The sequence below is a fragment of the Thunnus albacares genome, chromosome 20 (assembly GCF_914725855.1).
Source record: "Thunnus albacares chromosome 20, fThuAlb1.1, whole genome shotgun sequence".
Classification (NCBI taxonomy): domain Eukaryota; kingdom Metazoa; phylum Chordata; class Actinopteri; order Scombriformes; family Scombridae; genus Thunnus; species Thunnus albacares.
Genome location: NC_058125.1, coordinates 26,875,212 through 26,899,504, shown reverse-complemented (window position 1 = coordinate 26,899,504; position 24,293 = coordinate 26,875,212). Strand labels below are relative to the sequence as shown.

Below are 24,293 nucleotides of genomic sequence, written 5' to 3'. Positions count from 1 at the left end.
ACTGAATCAAAGGTGGACAGGATTGAGATCATATTGGCATTCAATTATTAAAAAATGTTGACATGGTGTTAGCTTTAGCTAACTTGTCTTGATTTGAAGCTCCCTCAATGTAGCTTAGAGATTTGTGCGATTGTGGTCCAATGATGGATTGTGGTCAGATGCTCTGACTGTTGTTTGGGCCTTTGCAACCAAAGGAAGTTCATAAAGCAGCTTTTGTCCTGTTTTACTGGAGTTACCTCTTGTTACTGGCCAGAAGAGTGCTGCAGGAAATGGACTGTCTGAGACTTTGAATGAAGGAAATGGAGATGTGGATGATTCCACCTCTGCAGAACAGGTAGACTACAAATAGCAGGCTCTCTGAAACATTAATTACTTTTAATTTCTAATGTAATAGTTTCTTATAAGGTGGATGTGACTGAGCTGCTCCGGAGAACTGCAGGGTGTGTGAGTGAACCACAGCAGGTTGCTTAAAGCTGCAGATTGTCTCAGTTTGAAGCAATGAGCCTCCAGGAACAAGCTAACTTCTCTACCCTTTAGGATGCCATCATCCTGGATAAGATTACAGTTCAGTCCAATGGAAACCACTGACTATCACTGTGACAGAGGAAGGAAAATATCACTGTCATAGATGATGTCACTGATGGGCTTACCTAAGCAGGTGAGCCCCACGATGGAGGCAGAGGACCCTGATGATGCACAGTCCCTCAGTGTGGATCCAGACTGAACACAGTCAGATCCGATATTCCATACGGGTCTGTCTAAGGGCTCATATGTTCTTCTCGTTGAAACAGCAGAGCCACAGTCCAGATCTCGACAGGCTGCAGCTGCTTCTTTCAGGGTCCAATCAGAGTAAAACACTGGTCTCCACTCTTCTCGTTTCATCTCCAGTGTACCTGCACAGCGACTGGCTCCTCCCACCAACCTGACAGGCTCTGAACAGAAACAAGAGAGTCATCAGTAAAAGAATAAAGTGAGTTTCATTAGAACAGAAATGAAGCCAAATCAAAGCTGCAGCTCCTCTTCTACCTGAGCAGGTGAGTCCAACAGCTTTGCCAGGTGAGCAGGTGCTTCTAGCTGAGTCTGATCTTCCACAGTCCAGGAGAGCAGACTCATGGCCTCCACACTGGAACTCTTTGGTCCACATCGGAGCCTCCCCTTCTCCATAGAGCGCCCCCTGGAGGACTGAAGGTTCCCCACAGCCGAGCTCCCTACAGACCACCTCTGCATCCTGCTGGTCAAAGTCAGCTTCACACACTGAGGACCACGACTGGTCAGTCTTCAACTCCAGTCTGCCTGAACACAGACTATTCCCATCCACCAGCCTGACAGCGTCTGGAGAGAGAGATGATGTACAATTTAATACTGATTTTATTGACCACTTTATATACTATAACAAATATAACAAGTAATAGATCTCTTTACCTAATTTAGCTGGAGCTAAAACTGAAGTCACACACCCCCTTCAGCTGCTGTCGTCAACATCTTAAATGCTAGTGAGTTTATATATTTTAAAGTTAATCAGTATGTAGATATCTATGTGTATAATCATGTCACTGCTGTATTTATGCCTTTAGATTATGTTAATTTGAGTGTCCATGGAGTGTCCATGATTGAACTCCATTCAGAAACAAGCATTTTAAGTTATTTGCTTGTCATCTTGCAGAAGACCTGATGAAGCATGAATTCATACTTATCAGCATCATGATGTAGTTATTTCAGTACCATTTATTGCAATTAAATCACAGCAAAATCTAAATTTATTTTGGGTTCATACTGCTTTAAGGTCTGTAGTGCAGTAAATCGACAGATTTTTGGGGGGAGTTTTCTTGTGACGGATTAATGCAGTTTATCACAGCAATAAGATCAGAGAAGAGTTGATCATGTATCTCTCAGTGTTTACAGATAAGTAGCAGTATTATTATTGTTAGCGAGAGTACTGAGCCGTCATGATGGCACACAGGCTGAGTTTCAGTAACATCACTGTGCTGGCTCCCATGGTGCAGATGGGGAGTAGTCAGTGCCTGCTGTTGCTCATTGGCTGTTTGAGGTGAATAAACACAAATGATCCCGCGGTCAAACTCGCACAAGTAATGCAAGGTGAAAATTCACTCTGCGTTTGGTGAATACAACATAAGTGTATAGGAGAACCTATGGTGGGCACAAAACTTTGTGTTGTAGTGTTTGGTTAGTCCATTCTGGGCTACTGTAGTAACATGGCGGTACAAGATGGCGGACTACATGGAAGAGGACCTGCTCTATATGTAGATATAAAGGGCTCATTCTAATGTAACGAAAACACAATCATTTTTTTTACCAGGTGATTATACACTAATGAAAATGTACTTCTGAATATTATATTCCATTTCTGCCAAGTCCATACCATGAAATGCTCATAAATTCTGTACACTGCACCTTTAACGTAGCATAACCGAAACGCTTATCGACTTTTACAAAGATTTTTTTGTGAGGTTGTGGTCTAAACACTACATATTTGACTTGTATCATGCTCATATTTATTCTGTATGAACAATCTTAATGTGTTTCTGCTTCACACTCTGCTTATCAGCTAATGATAGTCTGTGGCTGCACTGCAGCCCCTTGCTAGGAAGTTTACAGTTCAGTCCAATGGAAACCATTGACTATCACTGTGACAGAGGAAGGAAAATATTACTGTCATAGATGATGTCACTGATGGACTTACCAGAGCAGGTGAGCTCGACGGTACTTGAGAGTACCGAAGGAAGTTGCAATGCACATTCCCTCAGTGCAGAGCCAGACTGAACACACTCAGATCTGATCGACCATACAGATCTGTCTGAGGGCTCATTCCTCTTTCTCATTGAAAGAGCAGAGCCACAATCCAGATCTCTACAAACTGAAGCCACTTCCTTCAGGTTCCAGAATATTTCTACTGGTTTCCACTTTCCCTGTTTCACCTCCAGTGTACCTGCACAGCGACTGTCTCCTCCCACCAACCTGACAGGCTCTGAACAGAAACAAGAGAGTCATCAGTAAAAGAATAAAGTGAGTTTCATTAGAACAGAAATGAAGCCAAATCAAAGCTGCAGCTCCTCTTCTACCTGAGCAGGTGAGCCCAACAGCTTTGCCAGGTGAGCAGGTGCTTCTAGCTGAGTCTGATCTTCCACAGTCCAGGAGAGCAGACTCATGGCCTCCACACTGGAACTCTCTGGTCCACATTGGAGCCTCCACTTCTCCATAGAGCGCCCCCTGGAGGACTGAAGGAGCCCCACAGCCGAGCTCCCTACAGACCACCTCTGCATCCTGCTGGTCAAAGTCAGCTTCACACACTGAGGACCACGACTGCTCAGACTTCACCTCCAGTCTGCCTGAACACAGACTAGTCCCATTCACCAGCCTGACAGCGTCTGGAGAGAGAGAGGATTTCCATGTTATACTGATCTTTAATTACCACCTTATATATTATAACAAATATAATACATCTCAGGAGGTCTCCTCCTGGAGCCCGGCTGGGGAGTCTCTGGTGGCAGGACCCTGGCCCATGGGGCCTCGTTAGGCTCAGCACGAAGAAGCAACATGAAACTGCTCTGTGGACCCACCACACAGTGATTATGGAATATTAGATCATCTAACAAGGTGTGATTGAGAACATAGTTTTGTACCTGTAACATTAGTTTTATAAACTTTAAGGTTTCTGCCCGTAAACTTCGTGTTTAGAGTCTGAGCATCCAGTTGAAGGTTTGCAAACTCACTTTCACACACAATGAGGCAAGAAGATTCACACAGGCGCGTTACAGCCGTGGTCACTAAGACCTCAAGGTTTTGAAGTAGATTTCTTCATGAACGTATATTTCAAACCAAAATGAATCTTTTCTACTTGTCACAGACAGGTGTGAAGTGGCAGCTGATGTTTTGTCTCTGCTTGATCTTAGATGGGCTGAATCAAAGCTTGTAGTTAATGTTACTGTTGCTGCTGAACTTTGACATGATTTGTCATTAAAGTCACTATTCTACTTGTTAGTTCTTTGTATTACTTCACTTTACTCAGGTTGACTTCCATTTATTCAGACCTACCACATATTTACCCATCAAAATTAATATCTTGACAATAAGCATGCCATTTCCTCTTAAGCTTAAGCTTATTCTTTTAAGCTCTTCTTTTCTGGAGTTACTCGAGGGGACAGTTGTGGGACGAGTGTGGCGACACTCACAAGCTGCCCGCTGAGCGCTGCTGTGTTGGAGTTCTCTGGAATTACCTCTTGTTGCTGGCCAGAAGAGAGCATTCTGCTGCACGAGATGGATGGTCTGGGATTTAAGCTCTTTGATGGCAAATTGACCAGGAGGGAAATGGAGATGTGGATGATTCCACCTCTAGTGATCAGGTGGACTACAACTAGCAGACTCTCAGATACACTGACTGTTTTAATTTATAATGTAGTTGTTGCTTGTAAGGTGGATGTGACTGAGCTGCTCAGGAGAACTGCAGGGTGTGTGAGTGAACCACACCGGTTGCTTAAAGCTGCAGATTGTCTCAGTTTGAAGCAATGAGCCTCCAGGAACCAACTAACTTCTCTACCATGTAGGATGCCGTTGTCCTGGATAAGTTTACAGTTCGGTCCAATAGAAACCAGCGACTATCACTGTGACAGAGGAAGGAAAATATTACTGTCATAGATGATGTCACTGATGGACTTACCAGAGCAGGTGACCTCCATGATGAAGGAAGAGGAATCTGATGATGCACAGTCCATTAGTGCAGATCCAGACTGAACACACTCAGATCTGATCCTCCATACAGATCTGTCTGAGGCTTCACTTACGCTTCCTGTTGAAACAGCAGAGCCACAGTCCAGATGTCTACACTCTGCAGCTGTTTCCTTCAGGGTCCAGTCATAGTAAAACACTGGTCTCCACTCTCCTCGTTTCATCTCCAGTGTACCTGCACAGCGACTGGCTCCTCCCACCAACCTGACAGGCTCTGAACAGAAACAAGAGAGTCATCAGTAAAAGAATAAAGTGAGTTTCATTAGAACAGAAATGAAGCCAAATCAAAGCTGCAGCTCCTCTTCTACCTGAGCAGGTGAGTCCAACAGCTTTGCCAGGTGAGCAGGTGCTTCTAGCTGAGTCTGATCTTCCACAGTCCAGGAGAGCAGACTCATGGCCTCCACACTGGAACTCTTTGGTCCACATCGGAGCCTCCACTTCTCCATAGAGCGCCCCCTGGAGGACTGAAGGAGCCCCACAGCCGAGCTCCCTACAGACCACCTCTGCATCCTGCTGGTCAAAGTCAGCTTCACACACTGAGGACCACGACTGCTCAGACTTCACCTCCAGTCTGCCTGAACACAGACTAGTCCCATCCACCAGCCTGACAGAGTCTGGAGAGAGAGGATTTCATATTTAATACTGATCTTTGTTTACCACCTTATATACTATAACAAATGTAATATATCTCAGGAGGTCTCCTCCTAGAGCCCGGTCAGGGAGTCACTGGTGGTCGGGCCTTGGCCTATGGGGCCTGGTCAGGCACAGCCTGAAGAAGGAACATGGACCTGCTCTGTGGACCCACCACCCACAGGGATTATGGAATCTTATATCATGTAAAATGGTGTGCTTGAGAACAGTGTTGTGTACCTGGATCATTTTAATTTTGAAAACATTTAAGTTTCTGCCTGCAAACTTTGTGTTTAGAGTCTGAGCATCCAGTTGCAGGCTTGCAAGCTCACTTTCACACACTGAGGTAAGAAACTCTCACACAGACTTTGACAGGTTTACTGCCTTGTTTATTGCTTGTTTGGCAAAATGATTTTGTACACTGAGGTTTGCTAGAAGGAGAATTTAAAAATTCTGCCCAATCAGCTTCCTTGGAGCCACTACAGTAAATTTAATTGGTTAGGCTGTTCAGTCAGTAATGTGACCATTGACAGCTATAAAGCTGCTAGCTAGGAGATCTAGACTACAGACTTCACATTGATAGCCTCACAGAACCAGCTAAAATAACCTCTTCAACATCAAATGTATTAATCTGTATGACTTCCAGAACAGATGACATCAAAGGTGAACAGAATCAAGATCACATTAGCAACTCAAAAATGTCAACATAGTGTTAGCTTTATCTAGCTAAGTTATCTTCGTATGTAGCTCCCTTAATGTAGCGTAACCTACAGATATATTCACTTTTACAAAGATAGTTTTGTGAGGTTGTGGTCCTAACACTACATATTTGATTTGTATCATGCTCATATTGATTCTATATTAGCGACCTTGATGTGTTTCGACCTCACACTCTGCTAGCTAGCTAATGTTAGCCTGTGGCTCCACTGTAGCCCCTTGCTGGGACCTCGAGGTTTTGAAGTAGACTTCTTCATGAAAGCGATTTTTAAACCAAAGTGAATCTTTTCTACTTGTCACAGACAGGTGTAAAGTGGCAGTTGATGTTTTGTCTCTGCTTTATCTTAGATGGGCTAAATCAAAGCTTGTAGTTAATGTTACTGTTGCTGCTGCACTTCGGTGTACATTTTTGTCATTAAAGTCACTACTCTACTTGTTAGTTCTTTGTGTTGCTTCACTTTACTCAGGTTGACTTCCATTTATTCAGACCCATCCACATGTTTACCCATCAAATTAATATCTTGACAATAAGCATGCCATTTCCTCTTAAGCTTATTTTAGTCTGTTGAGGTAAGTCTTCTATTAAAATAGCACTTTGTCTCATTTTCAAAGTCAGCATTTCCACACCTCTGGCACCATAAACTGGTTGTAAGGTTGTGTAATGTCACCTCTCTGGTGGGGAAGGAGCCGGAGCTGGTGCAGCAGGAGGAAGGGTACCAACTGGATTAAGTTGGGCTCATCCCTACACACAGCACCGACTCTGGAACCAAACTCCTGGAGAGGGGCTGGACTCTCTTCTTTTCTAGAGTTACTCAGGGGAACAGTTATGGGGCGAGTGTGGGGACACTCACAAGTCCTCCGCTGAGCACTGCTGTGTTGGAGTTCTCCCCCCAGAGCAAGAGGGTTGCCTCCTTGTGACTATGTGTTGCAGGAAGAATGGCTCTGATTGTTGATTGTGCCTTTGCACTAAAAGGAAGTTCATAAAGTAGCTTTTTCTCCTGTTGTATTGGAGTTACCTCCTGCTGCTGGCCAGAAGAGTGAAGTCTGCTCCAGGAATTGGATGGTCCGGGTTTTTAGGTTGTTTGATGGCAAGTTAACCATGAGGGAAATGGAGATGTTGATGATTCCACTTCTGCACAACAGGTGGACTACAAACAGCAAACTCTCTGACACACTAACTGGCTTTAATTTGTAATGTAGTTATTGCTTGTAAGGTGGATGTGACTGAGCTGGCTTGAGAGAACTGCAGGGTGTGTGAGTGAACCACAGCAGGTTGCTTAAAGCTGCAGATTGTCTCAGTTTGAAGCAATGAGCCTCCAGGAACAAACTAACTTCTCTACCCTTTAGGATGCTGTCGTCCTGGATAAGTTTACAGTTCAGTCCAATGGAAACCACTGACCATAACTGTGATAGAGGAAGGAAAATATTAATGTCATAGATAATGTCACTGATTACCTGAGCAAGTGAGCTCCACAATGGAGGAAGAGGAACTTGTGTCTGGAAATGATACACATTCCCTCAGTGTAGATCCAGACTGAACACAATCAGATCTGATCCTCCATATAGATCTGAGTGAGGCTTCATTTCTGCTTCCTGTTGAAACAGCAGAGCCACAGTCCAGATCTCTGCAAGCTGACGCTGCTTTCTTCCAGGTCCAGCCAGAGTCACTCATAAACTCTTGTGAGTCAGTCACTGGTCTCCACTCTCCCTGTTTCACCTCCAGTGTACCTGCACAGCGACTGGCTCCTCCCACCAACCTGACAGGCTCTGAACAGAAACAAGAGAGTCATCAGTAAAAGAATAAAGTGAGTTTCATTAGAACAGAAATGAAGCCAAATCAAAGCTGCAGCTCCTCTTCTACCTGAGCAGGTGAGCCCAACAGCTTTGCCAGGTGAGCAGGTGCTTCTAGCTGAGTCTGATCTTCCACAGTCCAGGAGAGCAGACTCATGGCCTCCACACTGGAACTCTCTGGTCCACATTGGAGCCTCCACTTCTCCATAGAGCGCCCCCTGGAGGACTGAAGGAGCCCCACAGCCGAGCTCCCTACAGACCACCTCTGCATCCTGCTGGTCAAAGTCAGCTTCACACACTGAGGACCACGACTGCTCAGACTTCACCTCCAGTCTGCCTGAACACAGACTAGTCCCATTCACCAGCCTGACAGCGTCTGGAGAGAGAGAGGATTTCATATTGATCTTTATTTATCATCTTATATATTATAACAAATATAATACATCTCTTTGTAAACAGAATATAACAAATCTTAGGAGGTGTCTGGTGGTCAGGCCTTGGCCCATTGGGCCTGGTCAGGCACAGCCCAAAGAAGCAACATGGAGCCTCACTGTGGACCCACCACCCACAGGCATCATGGAATATTATATCATGTAAGAAGGTATGCTTGAGAACAGGGTTGTATATCTGTAATTTCAGTACTATAAACTTTTAGGTTTCTGCCTGCAAACTCTGTCTTTCAAGTCTGAGAATCCAGATTTATACAAAAATCTGATATATTTCCATTAATGAAAATCTACTATATATTAAATGGGACATATAACTTGCATATATGGACACATTTGAGATTGAGATAATTGTTTCAGATATATTTAAAGCTGTGCAAACGTGTAGAAAAAGTATTTGATGTCTCTCACATAAGGTGACATATGTGTATATACTAGATTCCATTATTTATTTTCCACATATATGGAGAACTTTAAGTTTGAATATGTCGCAGAAATATTTGTTTTGCACATACATATTGTAATGTATGTAAACATACATGTATAATTTTTAGAATGAAATTTAAAATTGGTCTAACATACACATTTATTTATGTTTTTATCATACATTGTAAATTATTTCCAGGATTTCACAAGACGTAATATTTCACAGTATAATACTGTATTCTGAATGTTACTTTGAAGTCAATGCAGGTGTGGACATTACACAGGAACATATTGTGAAATTTGAATTTGAACTTTATCATACAGCATTGTGGGACATCGTCAGTTGTGACCTTGGTTCAGACAAAGACGCTCTGTCAGTATAGGATCTGAGTAAACCAGGGATGTGACTCGCGCATGTGCGAGTAGGTCCGCCACCTTGGACAGCTAGGTATGGCAAAACCACTTAAACAAGACACGTCACTACATGATCTGAGTGCCAACCATGGATTTTATGCACATTTTTCACAGCACATGAGTTATTACATGAACATGTTTGGTTCATGTAGGAACAGAGTAATTCACTCAGTAACCATCTATGTTACATTTCAAAAGATCCATCACACCTGCAATGAGCCTCCAGGAACAAGCTAACCTCTCTACCATTTAGGATAATGTCTTCCTGGATAAGTTTACAGCTCAGTCCAATGGAAACCACAAACTATCACTGTGACAGTGGAAGGAAAATATTACTGTCATAGATGATTTCATTGATGGACTTACCTGAGCAGGTCAGCTCCACGATGGAGGAAGAGGAAGATGATGATGCACATTCCCTCAGTGCAGATCCAGACTTCACACAGTCAGGATTGATCCTCCATACAGATCTGTCTGAGGGCTCATTTCTGCTTCTTGTTGAAACAACAGAGCCACAGTCCAGCTCTCTACATACTACAGCTGCTTCCTTCAGGGACCAGTCAGAGTAATGCACTGGTTTCCACAGTGCTCGTTTCACCTCCAGTGTACCTGCACAGCGACTGGCTCCTCCCACCAACCTGACAGGCTCTGAACAGAAACAAGAGAGTCATCAGTAAAAGAATAAAGTGACTTTTATTAGAACATTAATAAGAGAGTCAGTGGCATCTAGAAGATGCAGGCAGACCTGTGTCTTCATTTATAAAGCCTTGCTATCTAAGTTTTAAGTTATTTAACATCTTTAGTTGAGCTCAGAGCTGATAACTTTGACACCAGGGGTCCGTTTCACAAAGCAGGTTTAGTGAAAACTCAGGGTCTGTTAACCCTGAAATGAGGGAAACTCTGAGTTTTCCGTTTCAAAAAGGGAGGTAACTCAAACCAGAGAAAGAGGGATAACTCTAGCCTGTTTCACAGAGAGGGGTAACTTAAGCTCTTGGTCAGTTACCGTAGTAACAGACTCTATGAACCTAACCTGGTCGGGACCAGGTTTTTCTCAATGAACCTCGAGTTTCTCTCAGTCTCCGCCCTCTTTCAGAGCCACACACTCCATTTGATTTCCTCATTCATTCAGTCAGCAGGCGAGTTTTGGCGTAGCCTAGTTCTGCCGTCTGTCATTTAAAAAAATCATTAAAAAAAATCAGAGTCAGTATATTAGAAGTCCATTAGGCACAGTAGGTGGCGACTTTTTCACTAACATGGCATGTCCTTTTGATAACGATCCCGTGGATGAAGGTGCAGCATTACTGCGCAGAGAATTAAATATTCGTTGAGAGATGGTTATCAGACCACGCATAGATGTTCTAGCATTTCCAGACAATTATCTTTTTGAGCGGTACCGTTTCACGTCACAGTCCATCATCTACATACAAAACCTAATCCGTCCTTACATTTGCAACATTACTAATCGTAATCAATTCTCTCACATCCCAGCAGATATTGTATGTTGCGCTGCATTTCTTTGCAAACGGAAGTTTTTTGTACAGTGTCGGGGCCAGCCACTGGCCTTCCTAAATTCTGGCTTAGGGCCAGCTCCTCTGCCTCCGTTAGAGGTGGCGGTGCTGGACCACCACCCGTTTTACGGGCATCTGCCTTCTTTCTGTTGGCTGAGTAGAAGTCTGTGTTAATTTAAATAGGATTCATTATTTAACAGAATATGATGTAGATGAGAAGACATTTATGTGTGTGAAACCAGCATTATGTTGGGGATAAAACAACTGCACAGTCAAACAGCCACTTAATATTTACTTTACAATGTAAAAAATGATCAAAATGAGGTTCCCCCATGAGATTATGCCGAGGTCTCACCTGTTTGAACAATGTTTTTATATTTTATCCTAAACTGCTGCCAAGTGCGCTTCTCCCTCGCGGGATTGGACCTAAATAAAATAAATTAATAGGCGACCAATCAAGCAGTTTTCCTCTGTAATATTATTGTGATTGCAAAGGACTAGGCTACATTTAAACTTACGCATTGACCCGAGCAGCGATGTTCTCCCACGCTGTCTCCCTCTCTTTTGCAGCTGCAGCGGTGTTGCACTTCTTTTTGAAAACATGTTCAAACTCGCCGTATTATCGCATTAAGAGTTCTAATTCTGGTGGGGCGAAAAACGCAGCCCTCCTCTTCCCCGTTGCCATGGTGACTCGTTGAATCGGGGCTCCATTGATGCTGGCTTTTTATAGTTGTGGTGCACGCGCTTAACTCCAGGTGAAACTACTCCGAGTTGAATAAACTGACTCAAATCAGCTGTTCTGGAACCGGAAACTCAGAGTTTCTTATCTCAGAGTAGATCAACTCAGAGTTCAGGATTAGACTCAGAGTTTGTTGAACCTGCTTTGTGAAACGGACCCCAGATCACATAGCAGGTTGGCTTTAAAAAATCCTCATAAAAAGCTCTGAACCTGGGAAGACTATACATTAAACCTTCAACTTCACACTAATCTCATAATATTTAGACACATCAAAGATCTATTATAAAGTTTTAACAATTATGTTATAAAGTTAAAACAACAATTAGGTCACTATAAACATAATATTTTGTAGTGACTAAACATTCAGACCACATGGCTTCAAATATAAATTATAAATAATAATAATAATAATATAAAAAATGTAAAAACATCCAATATGACTTCTTGTCTAATTTAACTATCAAATATACTGTAATTTCGCTAATACTTGTAGTAAATGCAAAAATGTGTGATTTTAAATTAAAAATTGAATGCAGTTCATGTAGTGTAAAAAGACTTCACTATAACAGTCAATAGAGGGTAAGGTTATCACATGGTGAAAATTTTAATGAAATTGAATTTTAATACTTCATCAATAGATTGTCTGGCTATTAAAATTATGATGAGGCATCTAATTCATACAAAATTCATTTGTCTACAATAAGTGTGTAAGTCTCACAAAGGAATGTCCTTTGAATTTTACAGCAGGGGTCTGGTGACAAACTAAACCCCAAAGGGGACTTTTATGTATATGTTTAATGTGGAGTTGACTTGGTCAAATGACTTCAAGGTCATTTAAATCCTTTTAGTCCAGTTGTTCATTTGAGTTATTTTGTCAGCTATCAAGCTTTCCAAAAGTTTTTGAAACAGTGTTTGATTCTTTGGAGTGTCACATTATCAGACCCCCACTTGGGCCAGGTGGTCAGTTTCTGTAGGATCTGGGGTGAGACACTTACCCCATGTCTCTAGAATTCAAGAAAGGTTTGTACTTGCAACAGGAAAACAAGTCTGTCTTCTTTTCTCCTGGAAATTAAAGAAAAGGATAAGACTGCCCTCTACAATTGTGAGGATGAGAATTTATTCAAATTAGCAATTTCTTTGAAAAGTGAGCTCATATTAAGAATTGGCTATTGCGCTTGGGCAAAAGGTTGCAAAGCCAAAGTTTTCTTTAAGAAACGTCACTTATGCAAGAAGAAAATCAGAAGAAAGTTAAGAGTGGAACACTTGAAAGAAGCTCAGTCGAATTTCTTTTGGATGGGAATGTACTTCCTGAATGGATATTAATAAACTGTCAAAAGATGAACAGATCTCTGCTCTTCTGTGGAGCTGGGGATTATTAACATGTACGCTGTTTAATGATGATGGTCTCTTTGCCTACCGAAGCTGTTGACACTTTTACAGAGGTTGATACTGAGTTTGTCAACGATGTGTGGGAGGGACGAGGAGTCGCTGACACTGTACATGTGAATATCATCAGGATCTGAGGCGATGGTCCTCAGCCGAGTCTCGTTTGCGTCCTTTACACCTGAGAGAAAAATGCAATGTTAAAACCGTGCCTTAAAATATTGAAATGAGAAAAGAAAACAATTTGATTGGAAAAATAATAAAATTGTGGTTTCCTTAAATTGTGGTTAAACCTTAAATAACAGAGAATGCTAATGGTTGTTAATTCTTAATCCCATTAAACAGAACTGAATAGAAATCATATGCACTTTGTACCAGTGCCAAAGCATGCCACATTTTTAGCTTGACTTTCATCCTTGTGAGCAGCCAATTGGTTTAATTCATTTTTCATACCACTTTTAAAAAACTTTAATTTAATATAATTAAATTAATTAATTAATGCCTTACATTTAATAATGTAAGGCATTAACTGATATAAACAATAAATGTAGTCATACACATATCTTTAGAATCTTACCAGCTAAAGTTTTCACTGAGGCAAAATATTTTTAATTCATGTTAAAAAGGACCAATTATACTCATTTTAGCTCTAAATTTTAATTTTTGGACTCCAGTAGAGTAGTTTTGCATGATTCACAGTTCAAAAACCTCCTTATTTATCTTATACTGTCCCTTTATGCAGCCCCTCAGTATACACAGTTTCTCTTTACAGTCCATTTTAGCTCCTGTCTCTTTAAGCTCCCCTCCTGATGAGCCCACTCTGTTCTGATTGGCCAGCTTAACGTATCAGAGTTGTGCAACTTTATTGCCAATGCAAACCAAACATTTGATGATTTACTGCTTAAAATTAAAGGCTTTTAAATGACTAAATAACAGGAGACTTTTATTGTGAAGAATTTACAGGAAGTGAAACATGTCATCCTGACCAAAGTAGCAGAGCTTTGTTAGCAGCACTTAAAACCAGTCAAAACAACAACATATGGAGATATTTGGAGCTATTTGTTCAGTGGATCAGTTAGAAATAACGCAGTGAGGAATAGTACAAGCATAAACAGATGTTTTATGAAGAGCTGCAGGTAAACTACTTATTTTACTTTGTTGTGCTGTGTAATGCAGTCATGGCTTGGCGTGACTACCCCCAAAACAATGGAAAAATGCCATAATGTTAGCGTAGCGGAGTAGTGAACTCACGAGCTGTGCATGTAGCAGATGTCTATATAAAGACATCCGTCACCAGCTGATGTCAGCTCGGGCTGAAAGTAGAAAAAACCATTGGAAACTTAGCAATCAGAGCACTCAGTGCTTTTTGCACATAGGGAAGTTCACTCACCAATAGTGTAGATCTCAACGCCGGTGTCTCTCAGGCGCTGCGAGGCGAGGAATGCATCATCCTGGGACTCTCCATCAGTAATCAGGATAGCAATTTTTTGGGACTCTGCACGCATTCCCACTTTGGGTTTAAACTTGATATTGAAGATGTAGTGCAGAGCCTCTCCTGTATGACAGTAATAAAGAAACTTTAAAAAGTACAGAGACATTTTTTTTGTGTTTCTTCGCTCCAGAGACTGAGGGCCTGGAACACTGACAGGAAGGAGTGAGGATTCAACTCGACCTTTGGAGGGCCATGCCATGGTCTGACATGTCCATCATGGAACCCAGTATCCCATGCTGGATACTGGGGTCGCTCTCCCAATCGTGGGCAATTTCCACTTCAAGGGGGCTATCTGTATGTGGCAATCACCCAAACCCAGGAATATACACCACCTCTAAGCCAACAGGAAGCAGGAGCCTTAGACCGGTGTGGTGTGCCCAACATGAGGAGCTGAGGAAGTGTGGTGTGTGTTTCCTGTCATAACAGCAGGATGATGACAGCAGCCACCAGGGAAACAGTCGGTAGCTGGTGTTGAGGCCCAAACACCAGCTTCTCCGACTGAGGGCTCCTTACAGCATGACATTTCTGAAGTCACTGCTAGTATGGACCATGGGAACAGCCCCACATTTTACATTAGGAGGTGATGGAAGGCACTGAATTCTCCGTATTAGCGGACTCAGGAGCCTCTATCATTAACTTCATAAACTTTCCCTTGAGAAAGAACTGTATTGACTCCCTTCTGCTTTCACCCCACCTGCTGGCAGCACACTTTCCAGAAGCTGAGGAAATCCACCCATAGTGTTCTGCTTGGCCAGGACTTTCCTACCAAGAATCATGCACTGCTGGACTTAGGACAGGGTTATGGGATGTTACTGTGCTCCTGCGTCAGGGTTGGTCCCTGAATGCTGTAATGTGTCCCTCACTGATGTCATGACCATTGCCCTCTGAGTGAGGCCCAGATGCCAGTGAATGTTTTTTCGTCTGGTGGTGCTGGCTCGCCTGCTGTAGATGTTGAGGGGGATCTGGAACCAAACATTTGGGAGAGGACAGGGCTGGTGGTTGCTCACCTGGTGAAGTGTTTCACTGCACATTTCCTTTTTCAATACAGGTTTTGTTTTCAATGGCAAATTTTATATTTCTATGCTGTTGCTGTTCCGACCTCGTAGATCAGGTACTGGCTTCTGGTGGTGAAGCTGCATTGATCTACTGCATTGTCAACCCCCAGAACTCTCTGGAGTGGGCCCTAGTTGTTCATCATGACAGACTGAAACCCTACACTCTGCCACTGCCTGGACAGAACGTTCCTGCCTCTCTTCTTTCCTTCATGTCCTCTCTTACCTTGGAGCCTTACTGGTTCCCTGGTTTCCCAGGTCAGGGATCAGCTTAAGGCTGGAGGGATGGACAATGGACTGGGTGGGGATTCATTGGGGCTTAGACCCATACAGCCTCGCAGGGGATGAGTGGTGGGAATCCCTTCACACCTTCAGGATTTTGTCATGTTTTTAGTTTTCTGTGTTCTAGCCATGTTGTGAAAGGCCAAACTTTCATGAGTTTCTTTATGATTATGCTATGTGTTTTTTGCGTTGTTTTGTGTGTGTGTGTAGTGCAGGTGTATTATTATTGTTATTGTTTTTGTTCTTGTACACTGAGATTGAGTAGGAATTACCTCCCTGTTTTTTTCATGCACATTGGTTGCATTGCATTGATTTGATTCTGTATATTGTGAAATGGGGACATTTCTAGTTGAGGGAGAGATGTCGGTAACAGACTGTTCTATGTTTTACTATGTGCTTCTAGATGTGATGTACTGTGTCCCTCTGAGTTGTAGTGGGACAGGAAATGGTTGATGGACCTTCGCTTTTGAGCATGTGTTGTTGCAGACAAATAAAAAGGAGACAGTTGCTGCTGGACATGCCATAATGTCTATCGTACCGTTAATTGTTTTCTTTCTACTAAGTTTACACACTTAGATGAACCCAGGACGCAAAACATTTCATGTTATAACAATATAAATTTCACGTTATACCAAGATAAATTGTATACAAGAAAATGTTCTTGTTATGACGTAATAAGTTTGTATGTTCTAATAATGTGAGAATAGAGAATAATGTGACAGTGTGCTGTTAAATCACCTAAGATGGAGCGTTCTCTTGTCTCCTGCAGGTTGGCTATGGCCTCCAGCACGGTTTGTTTTGTCTGATAGGTGTTAAGCTCCCACTGCATCCCTGAGATGTACTGAACCATATCTGCAGGAAACACACAGAAATGTGTGAAACTGACACACTGACCCTAAATGATAATAATAACAAAGACAATAATGAGTATGAGAATAAGAATTTGCACTGAGTGTTCTTGAACAGATGCATTGGTTTATTACAATTATTACTGTTATTATCTCATTGTCATCATCATTGCTCCAACACTCATCCACACACATCACATGTCTCACACACACTCATGCCTGTACTGTTTTGCCTTTGCATAGAAGGACTAAAGGACTTAAAGGACCATTCCAGCAGTTCAGTCCAGTAGGACTAACAGGCTAACAGGTTAATAACCCCTGAGTCTACTGTCTAACTGGTATATGAATGAATCTGGTGAAGCCTGAAGCCCCCGAGTGTCTCTTCGGTATTCTTCAGCATACAGGCAGTAGTTCAGCATGTACAAGAAGTGTTGAGAGCAGTGAGTATGTATGATAGCTGGTATCAGTATCAGCAGCATTTGAGTCCAGTCAGTTTGAGTCAAGTCTAGTATGATTATGGTATGGTTGATGGTACTGTACAGTCAACAGCGAGCATATACACCTACTAGGCTTGGGTGGTATCTACTTTTTCATACCTTCATACCTTCCTGACAGTTTACCAGGGTAATTGTGACATTATTTGTGTAAAAGAAAAAAAGCGTAAAAGCTGAGAATCCGGTGATAGAAGTCATTGTAGCATGTATGACATTGTCTAGCCTACAATGCTGAATAATGAGTGATGAATAGATAGGAAATAAGTGCCCTTCTTCCATAGATTCTTGCTAGAGGACCCAGTGACATTTGTTTCTGCGGCGGATACTGACACATTAATGGGCTGAATGGAGATGATGTGCAGGTGGTGGTAGCAGATTGGCAGTTGAATAAAATCAAGTGGCTAATAAGGAACTAAACCCAAAATACTACTAAACAAGGCAGAGGGATTTTACTATTTTCCAAGTCCTGTAATGTCATCCCTACCACTCACAGTCACCATCTTTCTCAACTGCCTGTTCCACCAGTAGAGACTGACCTCTGGTGGCGCATGCTGTACACTACAATAACTCACCTCAATACAGCATCTCTGTATCAGTTTAATAGATAGAGGAGTGTCCATATTTTTGATGTTATTTAAAGTCATACCTACCTGATTTCTAAATTCCCTGGTATACCATAATACCTTGATACCACCCAAACCTAACACCTACGGTGAAAACATTACAGTCACCACGTGCACTGCATAAAGTGAGCTAAATTTTGTCACACAGAGCTCAACTGAGTTTTTAATACAGTTTAACATTGCAATGCTTCCAGTTTTTTCCCTGGCATCTAGTCTGGTATCATATGAAAGCAGAGTATGCAGGAAAAGGTGATGGCTTTTGTCAGTGTTTGTCCCAGAGGACATAGACATTGACACCATTGTTGGAGGACTTGTTCAGTCAGAACATCTGCTCATTTTGAACATTTTGAGAATTCTGCAAGTTAATACAAAAGTTAAAATATGTCTGCATGTTTTGGGAAATAACTGGCAGTAATGGAGGCTGTATGCAGACAGCAGTAATTTAGCTTAAACATGTAAAACCACTGGTATGGTCCTTTTATCCTCACATCAGCCGTAACCTTGACTACTCTGGTTATCATATCCCATTTTGCTGCTCTTTTGCTAATTTATAATACGGGACCTGTGTATGTTTCACAATGTGCTGTAAAGATTTTAGTATTTTAAGTACTTTATACACAAGCAGTAGTAGTAATAGTACCAGGATCAGTAGTGTGAATAGTTGTTGTAGTAAAAATATTACCAATCTGGACTTTGTCAGGGCCGATGTCGAAGTTGCTGACTGTTTGAGTTAGAAAGGACTTAATGTTTTCATAGTCTTCAGAGGTGATGCTCTTGGATTCACAGACTAACAGCACGATGTCAGCCTTGGCTGTGCTTTCACACTGAGAACCTGGAGGAAAACAGAGGATTGTGGGATACAAGACACAAAACACTAAATATAGAAGCAAGACTAAGACTGTGTCTGAAATCACTCACTATTTACTACAAAGTTCACTCTATTTACCCTCCTCCATTTAATTTCAGTGTCTGATTTCTGTGTGTAAATTTATCCAACATTTAGAGCCTCAAATGTTCCACAATGGAACAAAAAAGTTGTGTTCATGTCATGTACACTACTTCCTGCAAACAATCCCACAATGCCATGTGTTGCATTTTATAGATATTATAGACATGACATAAAGATGTGATGATAAGTGAGAGTCCAAAATCTGGATTTTCACTTTTCAATGCTAACATTAGCATATTTTATTAGTTATTAGTTTTGAGGGTATTTGGTCATAAACCAAACTGGATTCATTGTGCACCACTGATGGAGGTTTCGGGTAACGTCCTCCAGCTCCTCCTGGGGGATCAGAGGCGTTCCCAGACCAGATGAGATATATTCTCTCTTTTTACCTGTTGGTTGGTGTTTATCTTCAGCCTGGAGTCCTGCAGAGAAAATCAGAAAATTAATATTTATATTGGCACAGAGCTGTGAACTGAACAAACACTGTAAAGGTTTCCAGCAGTTCAGAGCTCATCTCAGTGAAAACACACAGATTATTGAACTCACTCAGGAATCATGTGACCAGTTTACTACTAACCTGCAAAGCCACAAACAACATATGTGGACCAGAATCTGACTTTTACATTTGTTTTACCAAATATGCTACAGACAATTAGAATTTGTGTGTGAATTTTCAGCAACTAGAAAATGGAGCAAAAACCAAGTCAGACTAAAGTGTTTGCTCTCTGGCTTGGAAACCTGGAAGAGAGAAACAGTCAGCTGGACATCTAAAGTAATCCTGTTTTCAAACCTATAGTTGGTTTGCTCTGGTCTGAATCAGTTAATCAGCTAAAGTTAAATGTAATTACTTTCTCCCCTCACCGGAGAAAATGAATTTTAACCTACATCTCAGTAAATAAGTTTGTTATCCCACATTAATAAGGCATTAGCTGAATCCAACCCTGGAGACAAAAACAAAACACCTAAACAAGAGAATTGTAAATTAATTAAATGTTTAATTTAATATCACAAATGATTCATGAACAGACACAAACAGAGTCAATATATAATGATCTAAAATTACAATAAAGTTTATCTTTCCCAAACAAAGAGAGCAGAAGCAGGTTTTGTAGATATTACATGTATGTATGTATATTTACAGTATGAGATACTCTCAGTTATTCTGGGGTGAAAATAATCTTTGTAAAAAGACAAAAAATGAAGGAAAAACTAACGTCTCTCTTTGCCTGGTCAGCCTGAAACTTTAAAACCTTTTTTCTCGACCTCACTGCTTCTACTTTCTGCTACTTCTCTGAAGAGCAGCAGATGAGATGAACACATGAACACAAGCTCAACAGATGCTTCATACAGAGTTAAAGGAAAACTAACATGTTGGTTTGTTTCCTGTTTGATCGTCTGACTGCTCGTGTTTCTGACCAATCAGACGTCTTTTTAGTGATGTCACCGCAGTTACTTCTTGCTTTACAGATTTTACATTCAAAACATATCACTGCTGAAAACCTTGTATCTCCAAATGTCAGATTCTCCAGAAACAAACTAGTTTTAATTGGATGACTGGATGCATTTTTGTCATCACAGTTCAACTTATTACAATTTACATGTAAACACATCAGTCATTAAACTCTGTGAAAAGAAGCGATGTGAAACTATCAGGACTGAACTGATACTTCACTACTTTTTACTGATAAAGTTTATGTTCAGTGAAGTTTTGAATGCAGGATTTTGACTTAAATTCAGTATTTTTACAAAGGAGTTTTGAACCTTTCACACATCCATCATTAAAACAGAGTCCTACCTGAGCTCCACAGCAACACCAACACCATCAGCAGGTGATCCATGACCAGGTAGACCGTCTGTCTCTGTCTCTGTCTGACGGACTCGTCAGCTCTCCTCTGCTAATAACATGTTCTGTTTCCTCTTTTATCTCATCAGCCAGGAAACAAACTAACTGATGAGCAGCTTCTAAGAACTGAAGCCACTAACCGCAGGGTCAGTTCACTGAACTGACTTGACCAGATTTTGAGATATTGACCTTTTCTTCATCATCGTCCTCAGTACAAGGTCATGCTGTGCAGCCAGACTTTGTTTAAACCTTCAGTTCAATCAGGAGAGACATGAATGAAGTAAAGGTAATCGATTATTATTACAGATGTTATGGTCTTGGTCAACAGATTCTTTGCACTTAGATTCTTCTGCTGAAACTGATAAGTCTGATGAGGTTGATGAAATGCTGAAACTGATGAATCTGCAAAGACTAGGTGGTGATGGGGAGGTTGAGGGGTGCGCATAACAGTAGCATGAACGCACTAAAGTCAGAGAGAGAGAAACATTTAAAAAGACAGCAGCAAGATGATAATGGAGCTGTCGCTGTACTACCGGATATATGTGAACAGCTGATGTGGCTCAATTGACAGCAAGGAAATTATGAGTGAACATGTGTGAGAGATGTGAATGGAAGGATAAAATGAGAAATACAACTACAGGCATTTTTGTATCAAATTGTTGCAGAAAAAGGTACCAGAGCAAAAAACTCTCTCTTGAAAATAAAAAGGGAGTCAGAGGTCCAAGCAGCAAAGTGTTCTTTAATGCCGGCAAAAAAGGGGAGCAAGTAGCACTTTTACAAAGAACCAAATCGCTCCAAAGGTTTTTCTTTGGGGCATTGTTTTTATGCCCTTGGGTCGGCTTAGGTCACACCTTATCATCCACCCTCCCTAATTTTTGACCAATTATTATGTTACTTTTATCTCCGTCACTCGTTGTTGGTCAAAACTCTTCAAAAAAGGTTTTGAGCTGTTTGAGGATATGTACTGGCATATTCAATTCTACCTGGTTATATCCAATTTTTTTATAAGTATTGGGAATCATTTTACACCATTATTGCCAAGTTGTCTTCTGGCCTTTTATTTTTTTTATAAGTTATTCTAGTCATTTTACACCCTTATTTCTTGATCTCCTCCAGAGAGTATTTTTTGAAAGGTGAAGACTTTAATGCAGACTCAAGCAAAGTGACTTGTAATACAAACACACTCAGATTTCTCCAGTGTATGATTATGATTCTTCTACCGTGCCTCTATACGTACAGTGTGATTAAATATGGTTCATGAGATTATAACTACACCAATACAAATTGTATCACACTAGCCCTTATTGCTTATAAACTTATAAAATCAATCTGCATAGCTTAATATTGCCTTTAAGCACACCAATGACTTTTAATGAAAATACACCACAGCATACACATACAAAACATAGTCTTCCTGAAGTTTTCAAAAATACCCAAACTGTCTTCTGAATTTTGGGGAAATGTGTCTGAAATGATGCAGCAGCAGAAATGTAGATTATTTCCATCTGATGGAACGATGCAGCAATAAAAACATGGAGCCTGTTGTTTGAAGAATTCACTCATGAGTAATATGAACAACATAACAGACAATATCAGAGTGGACAGTTTGACAGAGTACCAGGAAGAAGCTCAGACACATATATTTGAGTGTCAGATATCCACTTGATATGACTAACTCAGACTGCTGAAGCTGAATAGAAGCTTCACATCTACTTTTAAATGACTGTGTGGACACACTGTGGATTTTGGCCTCCATCACTTCCATTGAAAGCACATTTGAAGGATCTTTTAATATCCAGTATGAACAGCAGGAATGATTACAGCGAGGAAAACCTCTTTCACTGTTACTATGGACACCTGACTGCTGGTTTAACACACTTGAAAAACACAAGCAACTTTTCTCAGTAAATCATTTTGCATTTGATTCATGAGTGGTGAAGTCTTGTTAAGTTCAAATGCTGGTAACTGAGCTTTATTTGTCATTTTGCTTTATATAATTTTGTATGTATTGACTTTGCATGTCCTGTTGATTTAATCATTTATCATTAGTATTTAAAAGTGGCAAACTATATTATATTTTATCGTCAGGCTGTTGGGCCTCATATGCCATGTGCATAAGACACAGTCATAAAGCCTGATAACAAAGAAAGGCACCAAATCAAACAACAGGACTCCAAATGAACTTCAACTCCCATCATGCTCTGCTCAACTCACACCTAACTGTGAAATCTGGCAGAGTCAAACTCTTTGATAATTATTAATTATTGCTAATAACCAAAATCTGCTCCTACTACATCCCAACAAGGGCTTGAAATGAACTTTTTAGATCACCAGCAAATATGGCTACAAGATTTTAAAGTTAACAGCCAATTAGCCAGTTGATATTCATGGATGGTTTAAGGAGAATCTTGTTGGACGGAAGATGTTCTGTAAATGTCTAACATGCTAAAATGATTGTCAGATTTTTGTTGTTCCTTATTCTGGGGGTTTCACTTGTAGGTTTGAAAGTTTAAAATAATAGTGTGACACATTGAAGAGGATTGAGGATTTTGTTTCTGGATTTTTGGTTCATTGTGTGTTTTTCCTCCTGCGTCCCCAGCCTGCTTTCTCCTTCACACTCCACCTTCCACCCAGCCCTGCATTAGTCTTGTTAACCCTGCCCAGCCAATCAGCTCCTTTCCTGTTCTTCAGTTCTACCTGCACCTCATTCCCTCGTTAGTCTAGTTTGTATTTAAGTTCTAGTTTTCAGTTCAGTTTTGTTGGATCCTTTGCTCTGTTTGTTCTGTATTTAGAAGTTCTGTACAGTTCAGTTCAGTTTTTCTTTGCCTGCACTTGAGCTAAAATAAAGAAGTTATTCTTCAGCGTACAGTCTCCTGCATTTGGGTCCACCTGCTCCACTAACATAATTCCCTTATTACTCAGGAGGTAGAGTGGGTCGTCCACTAACCACAGGGTTGGCGGTTCGATTCCCGGCTCAAACAATTACTATGAGCAAGACACTGAACCCCAAGTTGGCCAGGACCCTGTCTGGCAGCTCTTCCACCATTGGTGGAAGTGTGTGTGTGTGTGTGTGAATAGGTGAAACAGGCAAAGTAGTACTTTGTCTCTTAAAGTAGAAAAGTGCTTTTTAAGTGCAGTCCGTTTACCATTCACTGTTTGGAGGAGCGAGGAGGCTTGAGTGAGGATACAAGAGAGCATCCTTCACAGAAACTGACATTCCCTGTCATGTTTGAACACTGCAGCTGATCTGATTCTACATCACTGCAGATTGTATTTGTTCTCGGATTTCCAGCCTTGTCAAATTGTTTCTTTGTGTTCGCTGTAGGTCTTTACTAGATTGTGTCCTTATGGGTGCAATTTTAAGAATATTGTTTTGTGACTTTTGTGTGACTTTTTGTCTTGTGTTTCATTTATTGTCACAAATAAATAATAATTATATTATTTGATTTTCAGTGTAAAGAGGGAGAGGTGCTAATTTCTAATTTCTTTTGTGGTCTTACCTTCAAAATCAAACCAGCAAAGTGTAAAAGTGTTATTGATACATTAGAAACTGATTTATTTGCATGAAACTGTCACATACAATAAATGAGTGAACATTCAGCAGAAACAAATGTGCTTTAAATTCTGTCAAACATCAGATTTTTTTTCTTAAACAGCAAAACAAAGATAAAACATTTGATTTCACTCAATAACTTTTTCTTTTATTCAGTTTCTTCAACTCAAAAAGCAAATATTTAGATAAAAAGCAATAACACATTTCAGCTGAATAAGTAGTATATAGTATATAAAATACAGTGATAAGTGAAAAGATATAAACTCATCAAAATATAACTATATACAGATAATTATGTCTTAATAAAGGTCTCACTACTTCCTGTTGTGGCACTCAGCGTTGGTGCTGGTTCCTTGCCGT

The 24,293-nt window shown here is 40.9% G+C and overlaps 1 protein-coding gene across 1 annotated transcript in view; it reads right to left on the bottom strand.

Annotated features, from left to right (window-relative positions):
- The window catches only part of LOC122971137 (microfibril-associated glycoprotein 4-like), a 750,976-nt gene that overhangs the window by 327,655 nt on the left and 399,028 nt on the right, over nt 1–24,293 (bottom strand). The gene's annotated exons all lie outside the window — the stretch shown is intronic.